Here is a 27,383-nt window from a genome sequence, read left to right on the forward strand (position 1 = left end):
GACATGTTTTCAATGTGTATTAGTATGTAGAGCCTTAAAATGTGTGTAGCTACGCTGGAATGCAAGAGTTTCCAGCGGATCCTGAAGCAGAGAAAAGCAGTCTGATATACAAGGCTTTACAAAGTCAAGTGTTTACTAAACCAACCTAAATCAGCTGAGTCTGTCATATTTTGTGCCGTTTCGCAATACTTTACGTTTGTAACGTGTTGCATAAGTTAAGCTGCTTCACTCGCGTTTGGTTCACGTCAAACTCATTTTCACTGAGGGCCACATCAGTATAGCGGCTGTCCTCAAAGGGCCAGATATAACTTCTACATGTAACTAAATGTAATGAAGAATAAATGTAACTACTCATTAGTGTTAAATAACTCATTATTTATTTATTATAACTTTTTAAAGTAACAATTACAGTTGCATAGAAAATATAGGTTTGCTTGTTATTCTAGCGTAAACACTTTTACATTTTATTCTGGCGGGTTAGGTTATATGACAATGTTTAAGTCCTAATGTATAGTTGCCCAATCCGATATTTCAAGCCTGATTCCACCTAGATATTAATAAATACGCACCAATTCTTTTTTTAGAAAATGACATGGCGGGCCATATTTGGCCCGCGGGCCGTGAGTTTGACACATGTGACGTAAACGATCAAACATTTAGGGAGCGTATGTTCTTTAGTTGTTACTGGTGACGTCTCCAGTTTGTCCTTGGTAGTCTCTGAACTCACTGTTGTGTTCACCAATCACACCGGCTGTTAACAATGACGCAGGAACGCCACCGACTCCCCCACTAGCATTATTTCTAGTCAACATTTAACGGCTTGAAAAGTTTTATATTTGACTCTTTAGGTTTAAAGCAACAACAGCTATAACACATAAATGTGAAACCACTTTGAAAAAATCCTTGGAACGTCGAAAGGAGCTTTGCCTGATTTTCAGACTTTTTTCACATTGTTCTGGCCAAATCTTTGCTTTGTTTATGAACTTATACATTTTTATTTTGTCTTCAGATGTTTTGTTATAAAACATCTAATCTTAATTTTGTGACTTTTGGGGTAAAAAAATGACTAAATTTACCACTTGGGATGGAGATTGTAGGACCATTTGTGATACATTGTAGGATTCTTGAATCACATAATCATAAATATAGGTAATATTGGGTTGTACTAAAAATATGTTTATCAAGCAAATACTAAGGGTTAACAGGTTAAAGAAATTGTGTTAAAACGGATTTTAAAACGTAAATGAAAAAGGAAAAAGAAACGATGTACATGAATAAAAGACATGTATAGATGGACCAAAGATTGAACCATCTGATATAAAACCTTTCATTTCCTTTAAGTCTCATTTCACAGTCTGACTGTACATGTCATAACCAGAGGCCAGCTTTTAATAAGGCACACTTCTTTCCTGTAGGTAATACTGGGTGAGTCCATATCAGACCTCGCTTCAAAGCTTTGGCTTCAAACCATGATTAGGGAAGAACAGACTGTAACCGTCTTGTAGAAAGATTTTAAATCTGAGGAGGAAAAAGAGATGATCATTTCATCCACTAGACTGACAGACGCCCTCAATCCATCTTATCTTCCCTCCCACCTCAGCTCGGCTCCTCCCCCTCTTTTAGTCGTTTTCCGTTCACTTTGACCTGGAACAAGCCTGCAATTTCTGTCCCTCTTCCTGTGCGCTCACACTCTTGTCTCATATAATTTCCGCCTGTCAGATTTCATTCGGCGCCCGTGAGTTTGGTGTAGCCGGAGTCGCGGGGCGTTCCTAAGTTTGATGAGAGTCGACGCTCTCTTCGACGCACCTCTTCAAGGTGATGCATCACTCTCCCGAGTATGACTGCTCTCTCTTTCTGGAACAGTGTAATGGTAGCGGATGTGTGTGGTTTGTGAGGAACAGATGGAGCTGACAATGTGGGGCCTAAACGGCAAACACAGCAACTCTGTTACCCTCACTGCTGGGCGATGGGGCAGGTCCACCAGGAGCCGGTCCCACGTTTCAGCTGAGAAGCAGAGACGGCACAGAGACTGTCTGCTTTTGGCATTTAGAGTGCTTTATTCACTGGCTCTCAGACAAAGAAAGCAGCGCTCTGCCATTGTTCACATGCTCATTTATTAATGAAGCGCCGGAATGCAATCTGCTTTTTACCAGCGAGTCACACAAATGCAACAATCTCTGTAATGAGCTTCTTTTATGCCTTTAGCTTTTTGTTTGTTTTGAAATATTAAATAAAAAGACTGACAAGCCAGATCTGTTATTTTCTTGCATAATAAAGTTGGGAACAAGAAACACATTTCTGTTATAGATTCTCTATGCGTCCTTCAGGCAAAACTTCAATCTTTAGCTTCCAAGACCCACTAAAGCGACGTACACACCAGGCTTGTGTCGCACGTTCAAGAACCTGTTGAACGCTGCTTCTTGAACCCACTTATGGTGTTCACACTGGACTGTTGCCACCCATACCTAGCGCATGTACAGACAGTTGGAAGAAGCTTGGGGTGAAATGTCAAAGCGGTGCAAATCTGGTGAATCCCGCTACAGGCTTTTTCTTTCACAGCTCTATTCCGATATGTCACAAACTTGATGTCATAGAATTCCAGCCAGACACAAACCACAATTATTGATTTTCCTCCATGATCAATTTTCAAACGTTTGGTACTTCCCTAAATTAAAAAGGAGGCCACCCATACGTCACTACTAAATCTGACTCCCTGATTGGTCAAAGTTCAACCTGGTTTAACTTTAAACACGCGTTTGTATGTAGAGCCGGAAAACGGCTTGCTTAGCAACGCATAAAGGCAGAAGTTTTAAATGCGTGAGTCTGAAATGTGTGCAGACACGTGTCTAAATGGACTTTTTATTGAAACTGGTCACTTTAGTGCACGTAGCCGAGGCAGCTGTGAACGTAGCACAGGAACGTATTTGAATCGGGTTTTTGCTTCTCCATTTTCACCATGAGCACAAAGTAACAGTGCCTGATCTGCAGTGCAAAGGCTGGTTGTTTGACCAATGCTGTGTTGTCAGTGCTGACTAAGCAGTTTGGAGGCCCCAGGCCAACAATAACATGGACCCTCTGCAGCGGTTGCATTACAAAAAAAACTGTGGTTTTTATTTGATGTTTTCATCTCTGTCTGCATTGAACATGATATCGTTTTTAAAATAACATTTACAGGTTTTCTTTGTAAAATAATGGAATCGTTTGGTTGATAGATTTTTTTCTTTTTTAAACAACAAAATCAGATTTTGGTCTCTGGTTGTAACTTCAAACTTGGAGCATCAAACCACAAACAGCTGAATCCGTTTCTAGGCTGTTGCTCCCAGAAATGTTCTGCAGAGTCGTTCTAGTGTTTCTCTTTGTGAGATGATCAAGCTAGCAGCAGCTCACAAACATCTGCTGATTTGATCTGCAGACATTTTGCAGCTGGGATTTAGCTGAACTTTGTGTTGGAGCCAATTTCCTAAGGAGATGTTCAAATAAAACAGCTTTTGTTCAATATATTCTGTCATTTGTAATTTTTCTTAAGGAAAGTAAAATATTTTAATCAAATTTGATTTGATTAAAATCACATTTAGAATGAAAAAATCTGGACTTTTATTTTTTGGCCATATCTTCCAACTTTAAAAATAAACAATCAACAAATTATTTAAGATTGCTCTATTTTTTTAGAAATGCAAATGTTGCAGAATAATTTAGTCGAAGCCAGAGATTCAAAAATATGGATCAGCAACTATTGTTTCTTTCGAGCAACTTTGGTACCAATAATTTCTCCCAACTAAAGGAAAGTAAATTGCAAAATAAATCAATAAAAAATGAGTTTTTCTTTTCAAAACGAATCAAGGCATTTACATGTTGCATGAGGTTAACATCACTGACTGCAAAGTCAAGATAAACACCTCTTTTTCTTTTTGTAAATAGTTGCCACAAGGTTTCACAAGGATTGGAGAAAATGTGACCTTGCCTCATAAAGTCTTTCATCCATCCTTTTTTTATTATCCTAATTTTGATGTTTTTACTTCTGAGAAAGCAATTTTTTGCTTTGCAAAATTCCTTGAGAACATATTCTCATTTATAATGAATTTCCTGTCCAGTGGGAAAAAAAAAACTACCTGTATGAGTGATTGATTTAATGTCAGTGTGTTCACTGCTCATAGAAAAGCCTCAAAGCTCCCAATTAAAGTGTTTTCAAACCGCCATGCGCTCTATTCCGGGGGTGAATTTAAGGAGGAAATCTAAACATCACTTTTTCCTGCATTACAGGACAAAATGGCTTTTTAAGGACCTCACTGATGTTCCGCTCTGGAGCTGGTGCTCCCTGAAAGCATGTGGTTTGTCAATATCATCCTCATCTCTCAGCAGTAAATCACTGCCGAACCACTTGGCAGAGACAGTCTTGTAGCTGCATTTGACCCTGAGCCTCATCCTGTCTTTGCTCAGACTACCTGTTCTGTATTTCATTCCTCACGTCTGAATTTCAGGATGTCATTTTTTTCCGTGGAGTGGACCTCCACTGTTGTGTTTCTGGACACGCCTCAGCCATGGGGTGTCCCAGACTGTCAGTAATGCAGCAGGGGGACATGATGCATGCTGCAAACAAGGATTTAGGATTTAAGAAAACACTCAGGCAAAATTCTTAGCAATTAATGCATTTACACAGGTTCCTTCTCTTGACTAACTGTGATGCAAATTTTTTATCCTGACCTTCCCTTTCTTTAATTCCATATGACCATTTGTATCATATTCAGTACACATATTTGAGACCCCTATCTCATTAGCATGATCCAAACTTTCCTTAAAAAACATTGTGTATAACTTAATCCATCTTTTTTGCCACGCAGTTCATCATCATTCCACTAGGGGCAGTAGAAGGGCTGTTCTTGCTCATTTCAAAATGGCTGCCTTTATGAAATTTCTAAAACACTTTTGGCGGGAAAAGTTTAGCTAATTTTCTAACCTTTACTAGGAGAATAACTCATCTATTGTTATTAATTTTATTAAATTACTTGCTATATTGTGTTAAAAATGTAATGTTAAAAATTAAAACAGAGGGTAAAGAAGGTGTTTTTTCCTGAACACTCATGTCAATACTTTTACATCTTAAAGTAATATTGTTGTGAGCAAAAACTTACCAAAAATCCCAACGTATCATTATTGATACCATCTACACTGAAAAAACGGGAAAAGTGGGGTTGTTCAATTTACAAATACTAAACATGTTTGTTTAATATAAACAAATTATGTTTACCTTCGAAACATAATATAATCTTGAAAATCACACATAATTTTTTGCTGTGTTACTTTTATAAATTTAAATCATGTTGACAAAACATGAAATAGTTATGCTTGATCCTTTGCCCCTTAATTTTGGATAAGTAAACCCCATCGGTGAAGAAGAATTCCAGGAGGAGAAACATTGCAGTCAGCCATTTTAGAGAAGCTGCAAGCACCTGCTGGCCGGAGGAGCTTAAAAAAGGTAAATTAATTTAATCTAACAAATTGATTTAAGGAAATGAACGGCGTTCATTTATCATTACTGTTATTTTTTCACGGGGAAGAGCTTTGTAACCCACTTTTGTCGTAGTTATCAAAGTTAAGGCTCTGCGCGCCACTTTTGTCGCTGGCGGCCGCAGCCCTCTGACGGCAGGTAGGGGGAGGTGAGCGCGGTAAATTCTTTCACGTCGAAGACAGATTCAGCGGTAAACACGGTGATTTCAAACGATGTGCGGGGAAGAGTGGCGAGTAGTTATGCCGTAGGAATTCGCTTTCGACAAAGGGGCAGTGGGCGCTCGCGGGCACGGCGGTTTATTTTTTTCCCACAGGCGAAAACCTTTGCCATGGGGGTTCATCGTCACTAAGTGGATTTCTTTTTGCTAAATTCTGCGTTGAGACCGAAATTGAAGGAAAATGTGAGAAGCTATCATTACTATCATTATTTCGTTTTTCCATACCGTTCCACCATGAGCTAGTTTAAGGACGGCATTATTTGACCAGCAAACAGCACCGCACTTCTGACTCAGTCAGCTGTCAATCATTCTCCGGGCGCGTCTCGTGCACAGAATGCGTTCGGTTTGTCCAGTTTACATAGATCTTTGGTTTCAATCAGAGCTTTGTTTTCATTCTATGATGCTGAACATATTTTTCTATGGAGATTTTAGCTTTGAGAGTTTAAAATGGAGTGAAAATATTTATGTCCTTTTGGAACAAGTGTATAATGTGTAGTAAAAAGTTTACAGCCTTGGTTATAATAATGTCTGTAATACTACTTCACAGATTCCCCCTATTTGATAAATTAATATGGTGTGACGGGGTCCCGCCGAGAAAGGATGCAGAGGAGCCAAGGTGAGGAGGATCTGTTCTTTATTGCCGACACTGATGCTACACGCAGGGCCACGCAGCATACAGCACACACTGTCACTCCTCTCCTTCACCACCTGCAGTGCTCACCTTTAAGTGGGATGCCACGCCCACGGGGCGTTGCTCTCAATCCCAGCCAGGCGGCACCACAGGTGGTAATCATAGCATACAAAATACAAACAATAAAACCCGGTGTGGCCCCCCCTCGGCATCTGACGGTGCCACACCGTCACATATGGGAATCCTTTATGGGTGGGGGGATTAGCTACTCCCGATCTGCTAGTTTAGTTTTGCAGTTTCCATCTCAAAATTCGCGGGTTCTCATTAAGCGTGGTTTGAATCCTGTGGTGGGAGGGGGGTGTCAAATGTTCTTTCTGGTCTAATTTCTTCAGAATATTTTTGCAGCTATTGATTTCAAACCAATGCATGTTTAGTTAGTAAAATTACACAACAAAGCTGTGGAAGTGTCACTCTCTATATTTATTTCCTTATTTATTTACAGTGCTCCTCACACAACACTTCCAACTGCTCCTCCCTGATCATGCTGGGGTCCATGCTCCAGTCTTCACTGAGTCAGGTGGGTCCCCTTCACCATGCATTTACCATATATTATTGGAATTATTGTCTCCTGGATTGTCATCGAATCCTGAGGTAATCAAGATTACCAGCCCTACTCTTTACACACAACTTTTATGCAGAAAGATACATACATAATAAATAATGAAATTGATGATTGATCAGTTATCCTACTACCTCTGTTAACATGACACTAAGGATATAATGATTTTGTTAACCCAGTAACTATAACATTTATTGATGAGCCAAGGGTAAGAATTGTATTTTTCTGAAGTTTTCATGTGAATTTAAAATTTGTTGTCTCTTTGTATTTCAGACTGCTGACCTTCTCGCCAATATAAGCAAGTTCAGGGGTTGATTCAAAGTACAGGTGAGTTGTGTAATCTAGACGTTTTAACTAAACTTCAAATGTAAACTGTGCACACAAATATTTTCTGTGTTCTTTAGAATGAAGACCATGCAGCAATCCAGGAGGCAATCGAGGACACCACGGTGGGAATTTCCCTCCTAATGGAAAGTGGCGAGGAAGAGGACATTCTCATGGTCCACATCTCCCAGGCTGTGGTGGTCGACCGACCAAGTGTCAAGAGTGGCAGTTGCCAAGGCTTTTTTGACCTTATTTACAGCACAAATCTGATTACCATCCTCATCTCAGAAACACCTTTGAGGTAATTCAAAGAAAAACTGTAATAGAGTTGTAGGGCAAAGTTGTGTCTAAGGTTTCAGGCTTAAAGAGCCGACTCTTTTAATAAAAATGACCTTTAAAAAGTTTTTCCTAAGAAGGGATTCCAGCTGTCTGCTTTGGCTCTGTTATCTTCTGTTTAATAAAAATAGCAAGCCCAATTTATATTGATTTGTACTTTTTGCTACACTGTAAACATATTTTTCAAGTTTAGATAATAAAAAAGTTAAATCTGAAATTTGTGTTCAGTGTCATATGTTCATTGGACTGTAATAATGCTCAAGAAAGTATTTGCTTTAAATAATAATCTGCAATTGCAATTTTATTTTTCAATTTAAATTTTATTAAAATAATTTATAAATTAAAATGAACTATGTAGGTAATTTCAAAATAATAGTTTTGCTAAATTTTTATTGTCTTTTAAATTTTTGAAAAAATTATGGTAAATGACATAATAAAATCTTGTTTGTTTCTGTAAAATTATTAGGTGCAGAAACAAAGAAGCATTCATTACGGTAGAACATGATTTTATTATGTGCAATAATTATATTGGTTCAACATGATCTTTTTGCGCGCAACCGATGTCCATGATTTTTTTATGTCAATCCAACAGATCTTTTTTTTCAGTGTACATTCTGCCTTCATCGAAGGCAGAAAGCGTTTTGCAGTCACAGTTACTGTATTTTTCAGGGCTCTGAGTTGCTCTAGAGCAGGGGTCCCCAAATCCAGGCCTGGAGGGCCGGTGTCCTACATGTTTTCCAACTTACCTGCCATTGAAGCTCCTCATTGACTAAACACACCTGATCGAGGTAATTGGCAGCATATAAGGCAGGTTTTCTGGAGAACCAGTAGGACACCTAGACCCCTGGTCTGGAGTCTAAGTCACAGCAGCCAAAAATGTGTAATAAAGAAGAAGAAAATCAGACAGAAGTTGCACTTTTGGGAGAAAATGTATTTACCAAAATATGGGAACAAGACCAGACATTTCATTTTGAACAGGGAAATCATTCATTCATCTTCTATTCCGTTTAGTCCCTTTCGGGGTCACGGGGCTGCTGGAGCCTATCCCAGCCACTTGTGGGCGAAGGCAGGGGACGCCCTGGACAGGTGGCCAGTCTGTCGCAGGGTAAATCAGGGAAATCATTATAACAGAATGTTTGAATATAAATGGACTCTTCACTACTATAACATATTTAGCTTCATGAAACTCAGGAAGAATTGTCTAGTATATTAGCACAAGAAATGAACAATATTATCTATATATAAGCATAAAAACATGCCAACAAGTCCAATAAACACTGTATCACTTCAAATCACTAAATTCGATAAACACTTCCTCATTATTGCTTGGGTACAATTCCGCAGAGCCCGGAGGAAGACGGAGCGGCGACATTCTTCTGTGTTGCTGTCAGTGCCAAACACTGATACACCTACAGCTCTCTCTAGTGGTTGGTACTATTTTGCTGTTTTACCCCTTCCATTGACGTGTTCTCCCTACCATGACAAAGGTGGATAAAGGTGGAAAGATTTCATGTAATCCATGGACACCAGTGAAGATCACAAATCATTGAAGAAAAAAGGTTCAGAGCACTGTCTAGTGGGTCTAGATGACCCAACTCCCAATGTTAAAGTGCCTAGGATAGCACAAGGGATAAAAATATAATATAATTATATATAACTCACACCTGAGTTTATGCCACAACCCCAGCCAAACCATACGGAAAAAAACTAGACTTAATAATTGGTACTTTATTGATCCCACAATGGGGAAATTCTTCTCCACATTTGACCCATCCCCTGGGGGAGCGGTGAGCTGCAGCCTAACTGTGCTCGGGAGGCAGTAGCACTAAGGGCCTTGCCTAAGGAGCCTCACTGGGTGATGTTCATTGCTCAATTGCTATGGTAATTGACTCAGTTCCATTGTTTATTCACCTGCGGGAATCGAACCCTGGATTCCTGCGTGGGAGCTGCTCACCCTACCAACCAAGCCACCCAGCCGCTGACTTGGAATCTAGAGCAGGAATCTGAATTGCTTCCTTACCCCCACAGCTTTCCCTATCCCTACAATCATCCCTCCAAATGGAGAAATAATGAAAAAATTGTGTCTTCAAATTCAGACGTTACTTCCACACGATGACTAGTCGCTGGTCAGCTAAGTTCACACGTAGCTGCAGGTGCTTGGAAAATACATAACATTGGTTTTACAACTTGAAATAGTCCTGCAAAAACCCAAACCCATACTTACATTTAAGTCTAAACGTCAGTGCTTCAGAGCACACCCACGAGAAGAAATGCGTTTCTCCTCCGCCCACAAGCGCAACGCAGATCACCCTACAGGTGGAGGGATAGCCAGCTCTAAATCGCTACCACTCCTCCTTGAAACATCCACCACAGCTTACAATGCCCCTACAATTGGAGAAATAGGAGAGGGGGCACTAAAAAAATATGAACTGTAGCTGTTTTAACTTTTACCAAAGTGGATTTTGTCATTTTTATTCAACTCTTATGATTTTTCACATATTTTTAAAATGATTGCGTGAATATTACTAAATGCATTTAATATTTTGCAATAGTCAAGATATTAGAGATTATGCAATACAAGTGAGTAGAATAATAATATTTATCCTCGTGGGATTCCGTAGCTCATACTATATAAGCATGCTTTACAAAAATTACTCATTTTGGTTGCGTGTAACTGTTTGACACAAGGCTTTTAAGTATATCTATTGATTTTTTTTTGGGTGTAGGACAGCAATTCGGATTTGGCCTAAGTAATTATTGCTGATCATTTGAATCTTCTGTCAATTCTTTAATGTTATTGGGCTGGCACGGTTAAAGATTTCTCAAATGAGCACAGCTCTCACACGAGGGGTGAGGGAGACGGAGTCCATCAGAGTGAAAAACCCAACAGTGCACTGCTTTTAATAAACATCACTCAGGAGATGCGAAAAGAATCCAAAATCTGCTTCGAAAAGAGACTGAACAAAACCGAGAAGCTCTTTTTTCAGCTCCGAGCCCTAGAGTTTATCAACATGTCTCACATACCAATAATCCCACCACCACAAAGACATCTGTCCACTCATCCACCATTGTTTTATGCTGATTGAATGGCTTAATTAATTTTTCAATCAGGAATGAGAAATGAAGGGTTCAGGCGATGTTGACAGCAAGAGCGATGCTCGCACTCAGAGACCTGTTTTTTTGGCTCTGCTTTTTTACGGCTGCATTGCCGCTCCGCTGCTCCGCCTCTTACATGACTTCATCTTTGATGTCACCCCAGCTTGTTCACTCGCATGTAAATCAAAGGCTCATTTAACTGAACGGGGGGGTAGGAGAAAAGGATGATTTCTGAAGCAAAAAAAAAAAAAACGATGGAAAGAAATGATGATTGATGGCAAAACATCCAGCCACTTCTCTCTTTGTCTCTGAGTGATCGGGATGTGAAGGCTTGAGATATAGAAAGTGATTTGGAATAAAAAATAAAAATATTTCCACTTCATGAAGAAATCCAGATACATATGAGCAGAGCTGATACCAAGTCATTGTTTTGCGAATCACAAGTAGGTCTCAAGTCATGCAGCCTAAAATAGGAGAGCCAATCTCATAGATAATGCTCATTATTTTTTTTGATTATCACTGATATCTCTATATACATTCAACAGACCCCAAACATTCATCCAACTCTGTTACCATAAGGGATGTTGCCACAAGAAAAGGGCAGACGGCTGGTTCCAATTGCAGCTGGTTTATTATCACAGCCAAAAGTCCACCAAGCTAAATCAGGGTGAGGCAGGCGAGAGTCAATCACAAGCATGAGATCAAAGGAGATGTAACAGGAGTAGTCAGGATCCAGGCGAGAGTCGGGGCAGGCAGCAGGCAAACAGAGTCAGAGCCAAAACAGGGTCAGGAGACAACAATGTTGGGAGACAACAGGGTCAGGAGACAGAAGATCAGGTCCAGGTATAACGCTTGGTAATGCAGGCAGAGGGGCACAAACAATTCTTCACACTTAGTGAGTATCATGTACATTGAGAGTGCTGTGAGTGATTGCAAATGAAAGTCAGGCTTGTGGCAATCAGAAACGGTGCGCCGGGGTTGGTGGGAGATGAAGTACCTTTAGAACTCCGGAGACGATTCCCGCCGGTGACCAGAGGGGGATACAGAGGTCAGAACTCTGACAGATGTGAGCGACCTTGGGAGCATTTCAGGCAGACTACTCCAGCAGTGCTTTTACTTCAGTTACTCCTCCGGTTCAGTTTAATCAACTCACCTGTTCAGCGTCCTATTTAAGGCCAGGTGCGGTCCAATCCTCTTCTTCCTTTTCCGCGAGCTCTGCGTTTGTCAACGGTTCTCCATGCTCGTTGTTCTCCTTCTTGCTTTCTCAGCGTCATATGTCTTCCCCCCGTTCTTTTTCAGATTTGATGGTTCCCCTTCTTCGGATGAGGGGGCGTCCGTCCCCCCCGTCTGCCCCTCCTTTTTCGGCACTTTCGGAAGCGTTGCAGCTCCCACATCTTTCTGCGCAGCAGCAGCCCGTGTCTCCGGCGTGCATCTGCAGGGGTGCGTCCTGCGGTGTTCAGGTTGTCAGTGGTGCTCAATCGAGTGATGTCAGGGCCTCCCTGATTTCAAGTACAAAGCATCAAATCCAGCTCAGGTGCCGTCCATTGCTACACGAGATGTCGACTTTCCTCATCTACGAATGTCCTTGGTCCCTGGATACACTTCTATTCGCCTGCTCCTCCATGGCCTTCTAAAGGTGCATCTCTCGGGAAATGACTAAAGGTTACTTCTCTCTTACCATTGGTGCATAAAAATTTTTGGTGTTAAGATTACGTGCAGGTTCCATATTTCACTGTCGATTCTCTGTTAGAATCAGTGCTTCTGATGGCTTTCTATGGTGCGATGAATACACAAATAGAACCTTCTCTTTAAACTCACTACTTGATTTCACTTTCTCAGATTTGTTCTTTAAAAGCACCTTTATTCCTTTTATCTCAAGCATTCTAAAGCTGATCAGTTCTACTAAGATATTTATATTTATTGCCAAGACTAATACTGCTTTTGTCTTTATCTATGCATCGCTTCCTGAGCCTTCGACCCCCTACTCCCCGGTCAGCACTCAGTTTCTGGTGAATGACGTAAAACCCTAGACAAAGTTGGCTTGCTTCAAGTTCCACAGTCTCTGCTCGTCCTGCAGCTTCCCTGCAGATCGTTGCCCCTGCACTCCTTGATCTGGAGCTGCAACGACGACTGCACTCCACGTACCTATTTCTGCTCTGGAAGTGATGGGGCGGTGGACCTCCTCCGAGTTCTATAGAGACTTCAGACTTAAATCAACCAATATGTTAGCAGCAGAAGGAAAATAATTTCTTGGATTATGGATGTTTGAACACTATATTTTGCCAGGTGGAAGTCTCAAATTTAGGATGTTCTTAAGCTCGTATCATATTATGCCAGTGGAAGCGTCGGATTTTGGATGTTAAGCTTCGTGTCGTCTTACAGGTTTGGTTCATGGCGGTTTCAATTTATAGTTCCCTACAGCGTCTTTGCAGATATTGGCTCCATGTTCAATTTGCCTGGCTCTCTTTCTCTTTTATCTAGATAGGGTGTTCTCTTCGTGGCGCTGTACTTGAACGGGAGCGGCCCAACGGTCAAAGGTGCCGGGTCACACATAGCAGTCATACTTGTAAGTCTGAATAGAGAAGGCCTCCGATGCACACTTCATCTGACTTTACACACTTATTTTACATTCACATTCTTTTCAACCTTGATGATCAGACAGACTCTCTTCTCTGAGCTTCATTGTTTTGTTCACTTGTTCCATGGTCTGATACCGGATTCTGTGGAAAGCTACACCGCTAAAGACGAGCTTTAGCTGGTATTTTAGTTGGAACTGAGAGACTTTGTGAGCAGATCAGAACAAGGAAGTGAAGACTTTAACCACTTCTGTTTGGTCATACTGATGACGTGTGATTAAGCCTCCAAGAATGATTGGTGGAGACAGTTAAAGGGGCGGGACTTTTCCTAATACAGCTGTAGCTACGGCTAAATCGTGGTATCGTCATTCTTATCAAAATGTCTTTAATAGAATCAAATAAACATAAAGAAAAAAGTATTTTATGATCTTTCATATTCCTAACTACTCAGTGTTTTATCAGGGCCTGTTTGGATGAACACAGAGCTGATATCCTGGAGATGGAAAATGTTTTTAGATCAGTGAATGAGGGCAATTTCCCACGGCACACCTGACCACTGGTTGAAAAACACTGCATTAGATCATTCAACGTATTAGCTCCACTCCTGCTGCAAAATCCACTTTTCGCCACTACATCCGTGTCTCCGTGACCCACATTAGTTCAGGAGGGGAAACATTAAATCAAACTAGAAGATCTTTTTAATATTTGCTCTGGCTGGCAGGCGCTCCGCCCGGATCCCGGGATAGTGAGCTGCTATGCCGGGATCCGGCAGAACGACTAAAATAGCAAGTACAAATCCATGCAGTAAACTTTCCATGTTTAAAAAGTATTCACAATAAAAATGTATCAAATCCCACACCCTCTTTCTATGTAAATTAAAAAAGGTTAATGAAGTTGCTCTGTATTTAAAAAACAAGTAAACATTTTCATCATGAACAAAACAATTGAAAAAATTCATTTTCTCACAGATTTCTCTACCCATACATTTATGCACACAAACAATAATCCAGCCACTTCATTTAAAATTATATTAAGTGAATGCATACGCATACTAACAATGAATTGATAAAATGTTCAAATTATTGTAAATGAATAATTTTATCTAAAAACAATTAATATGCTGCAACAATTATGTATGAATTCTTATCTGTGTGCATTTCCACCTTAAATAGCCCCCTCCAGTGATAATCAATCAGTTCTTCTCCCTATAGAAAATTTGAGAGGTTCTACAGATCAAGTGTATTTACCTGTAAGGAGAAAGTTCTGGTTTGTGATGTGTAAGCTGGTTCAGCCCTCGGCCCCACACTCTCCTGAGTTCAGAAACAGCTGCTGCTGGCTGAACACCTTCACAGTTTACCCAGGATCCTCTCTTCCCTCAGAGGAAACAGCAGCTGCAACTTCATGGAATATTCATGCTGCAGGTCTTTCATAATCATCCTCCCAAACTGCAGTGTGCTCATGTTGAATCCGGGTTCAGACACACTTAGACATGCGTGTTTCCATTAAGTGAAAAAAAAAACTGGGTTCTGAGATGGTATGGGAAAATGGTTTCTGACATTTTTTAAAGCTCCTCTACCAGACACTTGAGGGTCCTGCAGTATCTTAGCTGTTCCTAGAACTGTTCTATTCTGGACTGAGGTCTTTCCAGGTATCTGTTGTAGCCACTCCTCCAGCTTGGGGGTTACTGCCCTGAGTGCTCCAATTACCACAGGCACCACTGTCACCTTCACTTTCCAGGCTTTCTCCAGTTCTTCTCTGAGTCCCTGGTATTTCTCCAGTTTCTCATGTTCCTTCTTCCTGATGTTCCCATCGCTTGGCACTGCCACATCCACCACAACGGCTTTCCTCTGTTCTTTATCCACCACTACAATGTCTGGTTGGTTCGCCATTACCATCCTATCAGTCTGGATCTGGAAGTCACACAGAATCTTTGCCCTCTCATTCTCTACCACCTTCAGAGGTGTTTCCCATTTTGACCTTGGGGTTTCCAGTCCATATTCTGCACACATGTTCCTGTATATTATTCCAGCCACTTGATTGTGGCTGGAATAATATACAGGAACATGTGGTGTGGTAGGTCTACACTTGTGGTGTGGTAGGTCTACACTTTGGGTCTTGTCTGGTGTCGTAGGTCTACATCTTGTGTCTTGTCTGGTGTGGTAGATCTGTACCTTGGGTCTTGTCTGGTGTGGTAGATCTACATCTTGGGTCTTGTCTGGTGTGGTAGATCTGAGCCTCTATTGCTCTGGTGCTCAGGGCTTGTTCCTGAGCTGCCAGGATTAGAGCTTCAGTACTGTCCTGTAGGCCAGCCCTTTCTAGCCATTGGTAGGACTTCTTGATATCAGCCACTTCAGTTATGGTCCGGTGGTACATCCCATGCAGGGGTTTGTCCTCCCATGAGGATCTGTCCTCCATCATCACATCCTTATGTATTCACTAACCACATTGTGGGTCTTGTTCTTGACATATTTATGGATGTTTCATCCTGGATGGTGGCTCTCTCACTAACTAGTCCTCGGCCTCCTTTGCAGCTTTAGGGATATACAGTTTCAGGGAGCAGTATGGTGGTCATGTATGGTGAGGAGCTTGTTTCAACATCTGTGGTTTGCATCTCTTCCTTTGGCCACTGTATGACTATTATTATGAACATATATAAGTTGTTACAGCTGTAAAAATGTGATTGTCACCCACTCTCTCTCTTTCTCCTTTTCTTGTTGGAGCTGTTACAGATGTTATTTTAAGTGGCATGTTGGAGGAACCTAGAGTGAAACACTTGCAAAATGACTGAAAATTAAGTGTACAAGATTAGCTACCAGAATCCAATCTGCTCTCAGCTCGAGTGATATTGTAAAGTTGACGAAGCCTGGGAATTGGTGACAGTCCAATTAAGCGCATTTGCATATCGGGAGGCTTGAATTATTGTCAGCCACTGGGGCATAAAATGGAGGTGGAACTCAGAAAGAGATAGTAGTGATCTTTACTCTGTAGGGGAGCGTGTTTAGAGCCTCCTGCATGAGAAACTGCACAATCTTTGCAACGTAACATTGTCTTCCTTTCTCTTTCTGTTTTTGTGCATTTGTATAATTTTTGAACAAATGCCCAAAAATCTGAACAAATTCGATCAATTTGACTCCTGCGTTACTAGCAGCTCCTTCACCTTTGTTGTATTTTGAATGGGATAAAAAATCACATATGCGTCTTTTGGTTGATGAGCTGGATAGTTTTAAAAGTGTTAAAACACATAAAATGCTAAATTTAAAAAAGAGTTAAGCGTTTTCTGAACTGCTTTATTTTTCTTTCACTGTTCTCATATTTGCCTATAGTGAGTGTGTGAGTGTGGTTTTGTGTCTCTAAAGCCAACAAAAGATGCAGCTTGAGTAAAAGCTTCTTATCAGTGTGATGCATACAAAGAAATACCTGCAGGCTGGATTCACAGACCACTGAAGACCAGCTTTTCTATTTGTTTTTGTTTTGTTTGCCTCTGTTTGCATTAAAATACACAGTTTATCTGTTTTTTTTTAAATATTCCAACTAAGTGATATAATTTTGAATCCCATTTTGACTCCTCTATAGCATTAGGAATGTTTAAATTCTCTGTTGCAGCACCATTTTGCTAGTGGATAATGTCAATGTTTACATGAAATGAGGCCTGGCTGCTCCTAAAAATCTCAGTGCAGATGTTACAACAGTGACTTCTACTGTCAGCCATTTCTGTCCACTGTGACTCATGGGTTACTCCAGCTTGCATCATCAAAGGTGAAGAGAAGTCCAAGGTGAAGGGACCTCACACACTTCAGTTCACACACAGATGTTCACTTTCCTTCTCTTCATTATGTCTTCCATTTTTTTCATGTTTTTCTAACTTAAACTTTATACTACGTTTTTTTTTTAAAGTTTATACTCATAATTCAAAATAAATTTTCAGTGCTGCAAATCCCTTGAATCTTGACATTCCTAAACAGTCATTTAAAGGTCCCAGCTCCTCATCAGAAACCTCAGAACTGTCAGCGTCTGCACTGGGCTGGCTGTTTTGTACCAGGTCAGGTGCCATTATATGAAAGAAATCCAAAATCCAAAACCTGTTACAGGAAAGTACCCGAAGTCGAACCATTTAACATCAAATTTGAAAGATAAAAGAATACATCACATCCGTCCATCTTCTTTCACTCATCTGGAGCGGGACATTCTCTGCAAACGCAATCATAGTTGGCAAATACTGAGAGGTGGTCACTGCTGTCAGTCATCAGTAATCCGCTTTCTATTCTGTTTCTAGGCAGTTTGTGAAGATTTTATCTATCAAGATTGCGCTTTTTGTTGTTATTGTGCTGGGTTTGTTGATGAATGCAGATAGGCTTAAACTGTACCTTGTATGCGTGAAATCTTCTGTCTTAGTGTGATTGTTTGGGTTCAACTAATCTATGTCAAAGTCAGCATAAAGAAATATGACCTTTTATGAGAACATAGCATTTCAATAGCATTTGTGAAAGTTTTCATGTCTGATGCAGGGGCTATGACTATGATGTTACTCTGTTTCTCCATTCTAATCTCTATTGATATGTATTCCATAACATCATTAATACAGGCAGACATTGTCTCCACAACTTTGTGTTTAAGACTGTTGTGTATGTAAAGAGCCCCCCCCCCCCCCCCCCCCCCCCCGGCCTTGCTTATCTTTCCTGTACTTATAGTAACCTTTTTCTTCCTTTAGCCAGGTTTCTGATATTGCAATTATTTTGAAAGGTTTGTGAAGTTGGTGCAGGTATTCTTCACTGGTTTGGTGATTCGCATATAAGCTTCTGCTGTTAAAATGTATGATTGAGAGTTTGTGATTAGGATTTGGATGTCTATTGTATTCTTCCTCTATATAATAACTGCAGTCAAAGAAATTGATATTTGGGTCAATGTCTACGTCCATTGTTGTGTATTTTCTAAATTCTTGTTAGATATTTGTGCGCGGCGGACTACACTGTTGTCGTTTTCTATCAAAATGTATCCAGTTCTTTCATTTATTTGATGCGATGACTTTTGCCTGTTCAGGTGGGCCGTTTAGTTTGATCAAAACTTTGCAGTTTGTTGTCCAACGTCAATTGTATTTTTTTTTCTTTTCAGTACAATGTCAGAATTTTTCTTGCTTATTTGTTCATTCAAGTAGACGTTTGTTCCTCTTAGTTTCCTTCCTTGCTTTAGGAGAGCATTTTTATGAATACTATTTGAAAACCGCATTATTACTGCTGAGGGTTTTTTTTTTTTTTTCCTTGGTAGGGGATGGCAGGCTTCAATTTCATTGCTGTTGAAGCCGATGCCCTTTTTATTTAGCAATTCTACGACTTGTTGTTCCACTGATCCTTGCTCTGCCTGTCTTTCTGTTTCTATCCCATCATCTGCCGGTTTAACTGCCCTGGCATAGGAAGACGGTTTGATAGCAAGACCACTAATAACGACATCATTTATGCGTGAATACTGTTTGAGATTCGACACTCGACCTTTAAACTGCAATCTCTGAATCTGTTTTTATTTTTTTGTTACCTGTTCAATTAAGTCCACAATTAGCTGTTGTTTTTTTTAGATGCAATTTCTTCATACTTACAGTTAAACGGTTTTTAAAGCCTTGTTCTTCTTCAGTCATTGCTGCTTTGTTTGCCGTTTTTGGGTGGCATTGTAACTGATTACCTGCTGCAGCTGTTTTCTTCTGCAGGCTGTCGACCTTGTTTGGCGGTTAGCCTGCATTGGCTAGCTTTGGTGTCAGTGCTCGCCACTCGCCGGAGTTTGGTGATAGCCTGAAATGCTCGCCGGTTGGGAGGCCGTGTCTCGTCGGTTAGCCAAGATGGCTTAGCTAATGCTTGTCGCGTTGTAAGAGGCCTCTCAATGGGGTTAGGTGGATGACGCTACTCTCCGGTTTGGTTGGTGGTCAAAATATACCCAAATAGCTCCAAATCAAAGTTTCCAACTGTTAAAGTTTTTTTTTGTTGTTGTCAGGATATTAGAAATTAGTAAGTCCATTTTCTCAGGAGTTGGCACAACCAGGTAGAAGTCTGGTCTAGAATATTAGGCACAAATAAGAATTAGTTTCAACAAAAATTGTAAAGAAATCTAGCTTGTAACAGTCAAAAAAGAAGAGTGGATGAACATGGGTGATCAGCAGTGACGTAACCTTTTCTTCAGCTGAAGGGAGCTCGTGCTCAGTCAGATATGGCTGGAACTGCCAGATGCTGAAACAAGAAGCATTGAGAAATTGCAAAAAGGAGAAACTCTTGGACTGAAAGTCATATTGCCCTGAAAAAAAAACCCACAGGCTTTGAAGAGAAAGAGAATATTTAGTGTTTTTTCACTGGGAAAAGGAAGTAGCATCTCAAGTTAATGCCTCACTGTTGTTTTTGCAGTGACCTTTCCATTCACAACATCCCATTTTATGCAGAAATGAACCATTAGGGAGATTTCCTTTCTTCGAAAGCATTTAGATTGCTTTTTTCCAATAAAACTAATATTGTTCTCCTTTTAAGGTCAGTCTGAAGCCTTTTTGCTTGGACTTTCATCACAAAACAGAGGCTCATGAAAATGGCTCAGTGTGACTGCGGATTTTAAAGGAATCAGCCCTAATGTTTCTGTCAGCAGTTCCCAAACATGGCTGATCTGGTGCAACACTTTCAGAAATTGATTGACAGTCTGTCACCCAGTCATTTAACAGATTTTAAGTTGATTGAATTTAATTGCAGTTTCAAAAAAAGTGTTTTTTAATGTTTTTTTGTTTAAAAATTTGCAAGCGTATTTTCCACACTTCAAAGCAAAAAGGCAAAATAAAAAAACGACAGTGCGCCTTATAATCCAGAGCGGCTTACATGTGGATTCTTTTTTTTTACGTGTTGCAAACAAGGTTGGAAGTGACAGGTATTGTGAAAATGCTAACATGTAGCATGAACAGAGTTAATAAATCGGACTGATGGACTTATCTTTGACTCTTTTGTCTCGCCTCATGACATAAGTTGAAAATAGACCATTCGTTGACAGTGCCCCTTATAGTGTCAAAAACATGGTAGCTAAAGCATAAACAGACAAAAATGAAAGCTGACGAGCACACTGCCATCTTCTTTGCAGTGTTGATGGAACTCTATTGAGAGACACTTGGCTTTCTTGGGAACTTTCAGCAGCTCTACAGGAGCTAATCTTGAACACTTTGGTTGATCACATCACGCTTAATTAAATTTTGGCAGTTTGTTTGCTTTTAAAAAAAAATCCCATTAAACTCGAACCGCTCGTCACATTTCTCATGTTTCATGTCTTTCTTTCCTGCTTTAGTCCTTGTCTGCTTCTGTTTGTGTCAAGAGGATGAAGATAAACACTTGAGCCTGTCTTTTCTTCACCTGAACACTTTACCTGGTTTCCAGCTTCTTATGGTTCCCATCGGTTTGTCATTTCAGTTCGACAGCTCCAGGAAAGGCGTGCATGGCTGAGAGGATTTCTCCAAGTCTGTGCCGGAGTGCATTCAAAATAAAAAAATAAAGCAAAGGAATGAAGCATAAAAATGAAAGCAGAGGTGAAGCACTCAGCTGTCAGCCGAGGCTGTTCTGTAATAAACTACATTAATGCTGATAGGCAGGCCTGCGCTGCACGGAGGACACATATGGAATTAGGATTGCTTTCATCTTCATAGGCAGTACAGCATGTGCAGCTCCACCTGCTTTTAGCTTTGTGCCCATCTTCTCCCAGAAACCCCAGCGGCCCCGCACAGGGGCACGGGAAGAGACTGTCTGAACAGATAGGGAGGGACACAAATTGTTGTCCGCCTGGGTGTAGTTAGAAAGTGATTCATTACTCATGCATTCAGTTCACAGGCCTAAAGGGAGTGAAAGCAGGATATCACCTGCGATGGGCCACAAGGCACTGCTCTGAAATGAGCCATCCCTTTTATTTGGGGAGAGCTAAGAGCCGTAGAGGAGGATTCAGGCCGTAAAAGCCTGTGATTAAATGCACAAGATCAAATCCTCAGTTACTTGGCGATTGCATTTAAAGAGCTGGCCACCCACTTAATGAAAAAAAGAAGATTTAATGGTCTAAAGCTAAAACAAGTAGCCATAAATACTTAGCTGTTTACCCGTTATTAAGGAACCAACACATCAGATGATCCTCTGCAACATAATGACCTTTTAAAAACCATCCATGTAAAGTTCAGTGATTTGTACAATGGGTAGAAACCAGCAAAATGTAACATTTGGAAAAGACCCTTTCCATGCCAGTCTGTTGATAAACTCTGACTTCTATGAAGCTTCTTTGAGAAGATTTGAACAGCAAAACAAACTTTTCATGGAATTACTTTGCTACATCCCATTTCACCTTTGACTGCATTGCTTATAACTGAAGAAAAAAATGTAACGTTGACGTACGTCCAAACAGGTGGCGGACAAGAATTTGAACTGCAAATCAGGTTTGGTGTGAACACACCTTTACTTTATATGACACAGAAGGAATATAGGAGTATGTAGAGATTTACGAAGAGAAAAGGAGCAAACAGGAGGATGAGCAAACAGGAGTTCCGGGTGGTTTTGCGCCCCACCACCACCCGGAACTCCTGGGTGGTGGTGGGGTGCTCGTCTGGGGCTGTGGGCGTCCTTCTCCGGTGGGGCCCTGCGTTGGGTTCTCCCGGCGCGGCGGGGGGGCTGCTTTCCTGATTGGGCTGGGGCGGCGCTCTCTTTCCCTCCGTGCCTCCCTGGCCTCTGGCTCTGGGGGCCTTGCGGCGGCCCTGCTGGCCCTGGCCTGGGTGGCGGGCTTGGTCGCCCGGGCGGCGGTTGTTCCCTGCCGGTTCCCGTGTGGCGTTGGGGGGATTCCGGCTGCCGCTGCTGCTGCGGTGGGGGTCTTGGTGTGGGGATGGCTGGGCACTCTCCCTCCTTCTTGTCACGTTCCACCATCCATTTTAGAAGAACATAAACACTCACCTGAGCACAGGTGTTAGCTCACCTTTGCACTAACAGTTTGCATGATTGAATGACTCAAAGATTTCACACTAGTTGGTTTTAAGGCATAAGTATGCATGTGAACACTATCTGTTTTGTGTACATGTCGACAGGTGGACATTTTTGCAGCTAGCAGGTGTGTTTATAACATTTGAGTGTGTGTGTGAACAGGCCCCGCCCTTTTTGTACTACATTTGAACCTTACCATAATGATTAACAACCAGTAAACTTGTTGCTTTATGCTGCTTCATGGTCTTACCCCCCTTCCCCTCCTATTATCACCCTCCTACCCCCCCTCTCTCTGACATCCCTCTCTCTTCTTCCCCTCTTTCCTTTTCCGTCCGGTCCAACACCAAAGATTTTCAGACATGATTGAAATTAATAAAGTTTGGCCTCAATTACAAAAGGGGTTTATTCAGACATACCTTTGGTTTGTCAGAAGATTAATAACCGCTCTTGTTAAAGCAAAATATGTCCAACACAAGAGGCCCTCAGCTCTCATCTGCCTGCCTAGCTGTTGGACAGGACAAGTAAAAAAAAAAAAAAAAAAAGAAAGAAAGGTTTAAGAAGTTCTCCTTTCTTAGAGATTTTGTTGACATTTGATGTCTAAGTTGCCCAGCAGATACATGGAGAATGGAGTTAAAATGTCATGCCAACAAATGAAGGGCATAAAGTAGCTGAGAAGAGCAGAGCTCATTTTATTACCAGGCCACTTGTTTGAAAAATGTTTTTTAACTCCAAGCTACATTGTTGAAATGTTTTTGTTTGTTTTTATTTTTGCTCTGCAACATTTAAAAACTGGAGCAGTTACTTTGAAAAGACAATATTTCAATGAGGTCATGAGTCACATGAAGAAAGGAAGAAACATTTAGACCTTACTCGTAGCTTTACTTGCCTGGAGTGAGACATCATATAGTTAATCCATTAGAAAGCATACAATGATTAGTAAGCAAACAGAAAACAACACTAGATAAAAACAATAGTCAAACACTGCACTTCCTTAAATTGTGCGCTCGTTAAAAACACTGGAATAGTCTTATGGGCTCTCCGAGGAGATAAAGCATTTTTTTTCTGAGTTGGACTATTTTTAATTGGAACATCTTCAATTTATAAGGCATGAGTCTCAGTTATTTGGTAATGTGACTAACTGAAGCCATGGCAACTAAAATAAATATTAGCTGAGGCCTTCATAATGTAATTTATTGTTTAGTTGTATGAAAAACCTGTTGAGTCTCCTCATTATTCATGCGTGTACTTTCAGGTCCGTCTCCACAGAGCTCGCTCTTTCCCATACAAACTCATGAGAACATGTTGGCAATCATCTGGCAGCCGCATTCACAGTCTTTTATTTAGTTTCAGCTACAGTCTGGTTGATTGTGAAGGTGAACATGCAGTGGATGGGTTGTCATTGGGGGGTTTGAGTGCTGGCCTTTTGTGGGTCTTGGTCCGTAAACGTCTGTTGGCCGTGGATGCCCACAGTCAAAGAATTGCAGTGCAGCAGAATTTCTCTATCGTCATCCAGGGCGCTTTATTTTAGCTTCCCCTAGTCCTGACTATCACTCATTCAAGACTAATGACCCAATAACGGGACACTCACACACTTCTCCCATCCACAAAAAGTGATTCATTAGCAATCATTTATTCCCCAGTGGGAGTTTGTGTTAATTATGATCAATACAGTCCAGTAGGCAATGTCTCATAAGCAAGCACGTGTGCATCTTCCTTTGCGTTCATGTGAGCCTCTGTGCATGTGTGTGGAAAGCCCCTTGGTGATAAGAACAGGCTTTGCACCTCCATGATGGATGGTGTGAGAGTTTCAGCTATCAGCAGTGTTTTACAGGCTGGGAGTGAGCTTCTTTTTCTGACCTGACCTGGTGACAGACAGCCTGGAGCCAAACAAGCAGCCAGCAGGCCTGGACACAGCTGGACAGGCAGCACCTTTATAGTGTTAATGATAAAGCTGGGCTTCATCCGGCCACTGTATAGATGGTCCAGACATGAATGCTATTGAGGACTGAAAAGCTGAAAAAACGTTTTAGCATGGGTGTCGGTCAGATTTAAGAAAGAAAGGAACTTCAGAAGACTGCTCCAGAGCTCGTGCATTAAGATATTCTTTCTGCAATAACAAAGGATCAGGTGACTGTAAAACATTCAAACATTTGTTGCAGCTTTGCAAGTTATTTGAGGCAAACTATGTAGACTTTACAGTCAATTGGAAAAACAACTTGCGAAGCAAAAAAAAATAAATACTGGGCAGCAGAACAAAAAACATTTGTGATTTATTTAACATCAGAAGCAAAAAGATAGTGCAGCAGGGTTGATGGTTAAAGACCCATTTCAATGGAAATCGTGTTTTTAACATGCTTGAAAAAGATCCTATTTGTGACATAAGTCCCCCGCTCTGCTCCTTTCTGATCATCCACTGTCAGACCAACAGATCCATGAACGTCTCTGTTTTCCTGGTCTGAGCTGGAATCTGGATCAGAACTGGACGGATGGATTGCTCCAATATTTTCACGGTTTTAGGTTCTTTGCCTTTGTGTTCTAGTTGTTATTTGTTGTGTGGCGTTTTGAGTTAAATTCCTGTTTTATTTTGTAGGTCTTCCTGTTGTGTACTTTGGTTTTGAGTTTTACTTTGGTCCCCATCTTTCCTGATTGGTTTCACCTGTGTCTCGGCTGTCCTGTATGTATTTAAGTCTTGTCATTCCCTTCCTCCTGATCTCCTCCATAGTATTAGGGCTCCCCGTTCATGTTTTTGGTTTTGTTTATTAAAGCACCTATTCCCCTGTAACCTCCTGCCTCCTCATCCTCTCTGCGCATGGGTACATAAGGTTGTAAGGTTGTAAGGTAGCAGGGTAGCTTTTAAAAAAAAGAACTCTTAGCAGCTTGAAGGGAAGGGGGGCAGGGTCACACCAAAATGATGGTCCCGCCTACAACTCAGAGGTGAATTTCTATGAAGGAGTGCCTTTATAAAACCCATTTTAAGGTCCTGGAGTGGCCTAGCCAGTCTCCAGATCTTAACCCCATTGAATATCTTTGGAGGAAGTTGAAAGTCTCTGTTGCCCAGCAACAGCCCCAAAACATCACTGCTCTAGAGGAGATCTGCATGGAGGAATGGGCCAAAATACCAGCAACAGTTTGGGAAAACCTTGTAAAGACTTAAAGCAAACGTTTGACTGCTGTCATACCAACAAAGGGTAAATAACAACGTTTTGAGATGAACTTTTGTAATTGACCAAATACTTATTTGCCACCATAATTTACAAATAAATTCTTTAAAAATCAGACAATGTGATTTTCTGGATTTCTTTCTCATTTTATCTCTCATAGTTGAGGTTTACCTATGATAAACATGTCAGGCCTCTGTCATATTTTTAAGTGGGAGAACCATCCTTCCATTGGTGGCTGACTGAATACTTTTTTGCCCCACTGTATATGTTTTTGTTGGTTTTTATATTGCCTTTTCAACTCTGTGTATGAATGTGGCCGGCACATGTTCCCCATCCATGTGTGACCTTCACCCACCTTCCTCAATCTGCTGGGATTTATTGGCTTCAAATCCACAGTCGGGTCATACCAAACACCAAAAATTGGACCTAATACCTGTCTGCTCGACAGTCAGTATAAAGATTTGGATGGGGGGGCGATAAACCACATCTTTCCCCCCCTAACAGCAGCGTCCTTAAGAGCTGAGTCAAAAATACTGAGAACTTTACAATTAGCTAAGAGAACCTGAGTTTCCGCTGTGATTTTGTCCGGTAGGGCAAAGGTCACTGACTGAAACCTGCAGAAGAACTGAACAGACAGAAAGAGGACATGCAGGGTTACTATTGAAGCATTTGTGTCTCATAAGTCAAATCCAAAAAGGTTTTTTCATTTTCACTATTAAGCTGCGTCAAATGACTCAAAAACAACAGTAAAAATCAATCCTCCTTTTTCATTTTCATTCTGTCTCTTAATTAAAGTGATGATGCAAAGATCCATCCACAAAAACTGTTGCATTATTCATTTCCTGTCAGCTGTTCCAGGGGGAGGGCGGGGCGAGGACATCAACGCTCGCTCTTCTTCTGCGTTGTTGGTCCAATCATCAAACAGCAAAAGTTCAGCATGGCGACATCTGTGCTAGAGCTGTTGAGGGAGCTGCAGCTGTCTTCGAACAGGAAAACCAGCAGGAAGCAGCAGGAGACGATCTTCTAAATGTGCTTTTATTATTGTAATAATTATTAATAAGGGCCTGTTCACTCATAATTTTTAAGCCTGTACGGCCAGTGCTTTATTCTTGGCTGAAAGGCCTGGAAGAAGGGTTTAGGGTTAAGCTAAAAAACAACATTTAGCCGTGGATGAGCTTAAAATCTGTGCGGGCAATGCCATCATGTGAATAACATGGCCTTTATTTTGTCTGGACACGTTTGGAAACTCAAATTCTCATGATTGTTTACCATTTTCTCAGGACTGTGTGGAGCAGCATTCCAAAGCCGCCTCCACCAGCTCCAAAACCGTCCCAAAGCCGCTACTCTGCTTGGAGGCCCGGTTCTTCCGGGAGACACGGTTCTCCGGACTGCGTCGTCTGGAGCGCACGCCATAACACAGCACCCTCCCCTTACTCCGCTTACCGCAAAAACAAAGCTACGTGTCTGGCTGCTCTGATCAGAGACATGCTTCACTCATGTCGAAAAGCCGGTCGGCCACACAGAGCGAGCGCTGAGGTCATCTCCCCCCTGGAACTGCTGACTGGAAATGAATTATGCAACAGTTTTTGCAGGTGAAAGTGAAAATGAAAATGCCATCCCCTCTTTGCATTATCGCTGTAATTAAGTGACAGAATGAGCGGTGTTCAAGAAGAAAATGAAAAAGCATTTTGAAGGATTGATCTTACATTTTATTTTTGAGTCGTTTGATGCAGTTACTACACTATGAAAATAAAGAAGCATTTCTAATAATCCATTTTAATTGTCAAATGAGATATTTCTAATTGAATTTTGCTACACATTTATTAGAGTACTTTTGGAAAATGAAATTTCTAATACTGAGCGTTTTGAAGAAGAAAAGCCGTTTGGTGGATTGATTTTTCATTTTATTTTTGAGTCAACGAAGGCAGCTTTATTTTGAAAATGAAAAAGCATTTCTGGTATT

At 41.0% G+C, this 27,383-nt stretch overlaps 1 protein-coding gene and 1 long non-coding RNA gene across 2 annotated transcripts in view; both read left to right on the plus strand.

Moving 5' to 3' along the window:
• clstn2 (calsyntenin 2) overlaps window positions 1-27,383 on the plus strand; it is a 404,311-nt gene that overhangs the window by 149,968 nt on the left and 226,960 nt on the right. The window lies entirely within an intron of this gene.
• Window positions 5,362-7,777, plus strand: LOC110016272. Its single transcript, XR_002874420.1, has 5 exons — window positions 5,362-5,473; window positions 6,271-6,339; window positions 6,857-6,931; window positions 7,247-7,300; window positions 7,378-7,777. It is a non-coding gene; the product is annotated as an uncharacterized LOC110016272 (long non-coding RNA).

This window comes from Oryzias latipes, chromosome 13 (assembly GCF_002234675.1).
Source record: "Oryzias latipes chromosome 13, ASM223467v1".
In the NCBI taxonomy this organism is placed as follows: Eukaryota; Metazoa; Chordata; class Actinopteri; order Beloniformes; family Adrianichthyidae; genus Oryzias; species Oryzias latipes.